Source organism: Boleophthalmus pectinirostris, unplaced genomic scaffold (assembly GCF_026225935.1).
Source record: "Boleophthalmus pectinirostris isolate CB_2022bp ecotype Guang Dong unplaced genomic scaffold, ASM2622593v1 HiC_scaffold_22, whole genome shotgun sequence".
Lineage (NCBI taxonomy): Eukaryota > Metazoa > Chordata > Actinopteri > Gobiiformes > Gobiidae > Boleophthalmus > Boleophthalmus pectinirostris.
Window position 1 is genome coordinate 34187341 of NW_026571190.1, and position 5683 is coordinate 34193023.

Here is a 5683-nt window from a genome sequence, read left to right on the forward strand (position 1 = left end):
AACAGTAGTCCTTGCTTTCTTTTGCTCCCTCTCTCCTTCCCTCCCTCCCTCCCTCCCTCCCTTCTGCTCTCTCTCTCTCCCCACCCAGGAGCTGCTGCCTTGTACTTGTTGTTTGTGCAGCATGGGCGAGCGAGGGAGGGGAGGGGAGGCAGATTGTGAGCCAGCACACGTAGGCTGACTTGAGTAATTTTTCCCCCCTTATTATTATCAGTCTGTTTTTGCATAGGAACCCAAAGCAGTTACCGCCATTGTGTAACCATAACTTCACTAAAGCACTGGACCAAATATGATATGAGGGATTAATGAGGGCAACATTCTCAGCTAGTCATGCATTGCCTGCGTGTGTGCATGGGTCAGTCAAACTCAAAAGAGGCTCCTATTTCTTCTGTCTGGGCGTGCGACCAAGCTAAAATTAGATTAAACACACTTCTTCAAGCACACCTCATAAATGCCAGTGTGTACATTACCGGACATGTACATTTGCAGGGTTTCCATTATAAGTTAAAACAGTCGGTGTGTTTGTGACTTGTACTTTCAGCTAAGTCAGTTCTTTACGGTCAGATTGTGTTAAAATAAAGCTCAGGTTTAAGTGTAACAAAGCCTCAGACAGAGCAGTGCCTTCAGTTAGCATCACACCACCGAAGAATGTTGATAACGTCGGCTCAAGAATCAATATTTGGATTTATGATGGAGATATTACACTATTTTCTGATCTATTGCATCATGTTTCCTCATCACACTCATACCTGGAGTTATGTTTTGTTTCTTTCACACACATCCTGCATATTTAGGCTGAGCTCTTCTCTCATCATCCGGTAACAAAGGAAGTGCTCCATTGCGTTTTTAAACTCCATACACCAATAAAAAACAGCAAAAATAGCAAAAGATGATGGTGAAAATTATATTACTTTAAGTACAGTGACTAAAAATGTTTATTAAAAAATGGGAATTTAAAAAAAAAAAAAAAGGAAGAGAGAGAGAGAAAAGGAATTTCAACTATAAATTGGCCAAAATATATGAATGTAAGGGGGCCTAGCGGTGTGTTTATGATGTACTACCACATTACTTTTGTTTTATTTAACTAAACTTGTGCCTGTGTGTGTGTGTTTATGTTTTGTTTTTATCTTGATTACTGTATTTTGTTAAATGTATGTATGTAAATATTCTGTTCTCTATACTAAATTATACACCTTCACTAGAATTATTTGGATTATTTCAGACCTGGAATTGCCAATCTCTACCAAACTAAAAGTAAAAATGTAGCTGTTAACTTGAGAACTACAGCTTCATGACATCATAAGGTGATCAGATTACTTAAACGTGTGTGAAAGAAACAAAACACAACTCCAGGTATTTTTTTTGTGTGTAATACCGGAACTTTAAAAAGATTGTTTATGTTTACAGAATTAAAAATCCCAATCTCTACACACAATCTGTCTGACTGCGTGTTACATCTGATTTCCCCATGAACCAAAACCTGGATAACAGGCAGCAACTTTCGTCGATTAAAGTATTTTTTGTGCTTGAACTGTGGCAGCGAGCCAAAGTCAGCATTATCGTTTCCTCAAGGGGATTGTAGTGGATACAAACTGGAACTAATGCTGGGTACATGATGTCTGCTGGAGGAAAGTGACCTCGTGAAGCTGTTACCGACACTATTCAGAAAACATGACAGCACAAAGCCCCCTCCACCGCAGAGAACACGCCGCTCTGCTCACTGCAAATCTGTTTATATCCGAGCGGGAAGGACCAATAAACCGAGGATTCAAACTACCCGACAACAATCAGGTATCATGTTTTTTAGTATGAACAATTAAGGTATATTACGCAAAAATGACTCTTGTGAACTTTAAGGCATGTTATAATGTTGTTACTTCTTCTAAAACATACCATATCGATACATACGATACGTCAGAATCCATTTTGTGTTTGAAAAATATCTCGATATACATATCGCCCACCCCCTACCTGGAGTTGTGTTTTATTGCGTCCACACACGTTTAAGTAACCCTTTATTATTATGAAATGCTCTGTTCCACCTTGAAGCATGAAGTCATGAAGCAGTAGTTTTCAAGCCGATATTAACCTTTTGTTCAGTGAAGTTAGGCAATTCCAGGGCTGAAATCATCCAAATGATTCTTATGAAGGTTTATGGAGTTTAAAAACGCAGTAGAGCACCTGTATTGCAACAAGCTGGAACAAAGTGTTGTCAATTTAAGAGAAGAACTCAGTCTAAATCTGCAGGGTTTGTGCGTCAAACGTGTGTGAATGAAACAAAACACAACTCCAGATCTGTTTTTGATGATTAAACGTTATAACAGATCAGAAAATAGCGTAAAATGGGATGTTTTTATGGAGTAATGTTCAATATGTGGGTTTTAATATTTGGTGGAAGGGAGACTGTTAAAGGAACTGTACTTAGCCTGCACTCTGACAGCTAAAAAAAGTATTACAATCACAGCTGAACCTGCAGACTGAGTTTTCCAGCGCACAACAACAGCAAAGGCTCTGAGTCATGACCGGCTGCAGGTGGTGGGGTTTAGGTCGGACTCAGATCAGAGAGAGTCCTTTTAGGTTTGAACCAACTGGATTTCAGCATTGTATTGTGTTGTACTGTATTCTTTGTGTACATTTATCAGTTTACATGTATGTATGTTTATAATAATTGAAACTGGGAACCCAAATTATAACACACAACTTGTCCATCATGTAAGCAATGCAATACAATTAATCATAAATCTTAAAATACCAATTATACTTTCTGTCTAATAAACTATTATAGGTTTTGGCGAGTTAATTAGCGTGGCATTTTCGTTAACTGTAATTAAAACTAAAACTAAATCTTGATCCAAACAAAGTACTTCTAACCATGAACCATCAGTCGTTAAGGACACTTGATGTTCAAGGGCTTTTAGAATTATTTTGATCATTTCAGCGCTGGAATTGCCAATCTCTACTCAGTAAAAAGCCAAAGGAGCTGTTAAATTGTTAAGATGTTAAGGTGGAACAGAGAATTTTGAGCTTGATGTAGACAGACTAATAACGCGGAATTACTCAAACATGTGTGAATGAAACAAAACACAATTCCAGGTCTGTTTTTGATGAGGTAACAACATTAAAACACGACTAAAAGCCCACAAGTGTCAATTTTGCGCAATATAGGATCTTTGAAGATGCAAACTACAGTTCAGAGTTGAGCGTGGATTATGTAAAAATTATTTAGAATGACGCGCAGTGTTAAAATAGTGTAACGTACTGCTCAGAGTTGTTTAATCTGCTCATACCAAGATCCCACAAACTGAAAATCATTCACTTTTAAATCTGATAACGTTTCAGCTCTCCATAGATGTTGAAAGCATCAGTTGTTTCTGTTTTAGTTGAATCTAGTCCCTCCTAACAGTAGTTCATTTGTTTACACGTTGCTAAGGTGATGTTCACAGTGGAGTGATCTAAAACAGTGATTAACCATTGCCGGATCTAGCTATGCGATTATGCTAAAATAATCATATAACTATAATTAAATCTGAAGGTGAACCCAAGATGGCGTCATATTGTTTTCAATAGTCTGTGCTCACTGGGGCATGGGCCCAAAAATAATTCTCTGTTTCGCATTTACTTCCTCAGTAGGGGTGTGACGTCTGTAAGGGCATGACGTGGAGCGTTTGGACCAATCAGAGCGAGAGCTGCTAGAGCGGGGCTAGGCTAAGTCTTACAAAGCAAACTTTTAGGTGCTTTGTGGACTTAAAAAAATTAAAAAGTTTATGTTGTGAAAATAGAAAAGAATCCTACAAAATCCAACCTTTGTGAAAGTTATGGATGCCCTGTCAGATGAACACGGGCAGTTTAAATTCCCAAAAAATGCATTGTGCTTCTTTGGGAGAATTATTTCTGGGCCCAAGCTCCGGGGAACTGCAGTACCTGGAGCGGCCACTAGTCTATCTCAAGCTGGGATGGAGGGGAAGGGGTTTATCCAGTTTTTATTATAGATCCATGACAATAAAACACGTCAGTCAGCGTTAGAATTCTCACAGATGAGGACAGTGTTGCCAGATATGCAGTTTCAAAGTGGAATTGATTTGCTTTTAAAGAGACACCAAACAGTATTTTAACACTATTTTAACTATTTTCCATGTAAAATGTTTGGATTTTAAAATAATCCTAATGATAGTTCTAAATTTTGGAAAATCTTCATATCCAAATCCATCAGTGCTCTGTGGAACCTCTATTTGTGTGAGAGAGTGGAGGGGGAGTGTCACTAGAGAAGCAGAAATTTCATTAAAGGTGCATTGCGCAACTTTTCTGGTGGAGGGTTTGACACCTGTTTCTATGGATATGTAATTTCTCTGCCTGGAATGTTCCACAGTATGACATTAAACAGCTCTACTTTACATTTATTCAATCACAGGTGATTTTTATAGCTAAAAAATACCTAGAAAAACAAGCATTCTGACTGTGAGGGGCTCGCCTTTCCACAGATCTGACCTGTAACTTGGCCTGGTTTAGTCTCCATGAAGATAGAAAGCTTTAATACCATACTGCGAAACATTCCAGACAAAGCAAGTAACACCTCCAGCGAGAAAACAGGTGACAGACCCTTGACAAGAAAAGTTACACAACGTTCCTTTAATACAGAAGGTGTTTTATCATTTTTTCTTTCTTTTTTTTCTCTTGTTCGGGTTGGGTCTCTGAAACCTGGCAACCCTGGACCATGGTTTAGGCCTAATTGTAGTGAAAAGTTGATATGATTGACGACCATTAAAAGTACAAAAGCTGAATACCAAAGACAATGTCCTTTAGTGATCAATACCGGCCCAGATCAATGGCATTAAAGTGTCAGTTTCAGGTGGTTGTCTGGTTGGGGATCAGCTGCGTTAACGTACAAAACAGCCTGAACGGTCTTTGATGGAGGCTCAGGGGAAAAGCCGTTAATGAGCAACCACTGACACCAGCTCGGGGCTCTCAGGTCCTCCACGATGAGCCTGTTACATCATCAGAGTCTCTGAGGTGAAGCATCTGCGGCTGATCAACAACATGATTAGGGGTGGGAAAAATATCGGTCCCAGTGTAGGCACCGCCTGATATTGTGCTACCCCGTCTCTTTTTGAATAGACTAATGGGGACAAATTATTATTATATTATTTTCCGGGCTATCAGACGCGCTCTTAAGCATCCAACTCCATCAAAAAACGACCGCACGCCCCACAAACCAGAGCGCCCTGTACACGAATCCACTCGGGTGTCCCAGCACGACTTCAGTAAACTACAAAGCCGCACCACCCGCAGCGCACTCAAACACACACGGAGCAGACAGTGACAGCGCAAAAAAGAACACCCACAGCCACACTCATCACTCCACGGAACGGAATGAAGGAACAAACCGAAAAAGCGAGTGCAATGTGCCACTTCTAGACACGACTGAACAACTGAGTCACTGCAAACATGCCGACAATCCAGCGGTCCCAGACAGCACCCTCCCTACATGCCACAACTGAACAAAGTCCAGAGTCACCATGAACGCCACAAACAAAGTCCGGCTGAGCCATCCAATTGTTGTGTTTCGTTTAAAGTCCGGTGTGGTTTATTTGTGAAAAAAGTTCGAAAATAGACCATTTAATGACAGTGCGCCTTATAATCCAGAGCGCCTAATAGCCCGGAAAATACGGTACTTTATGTTCTGGAAAAT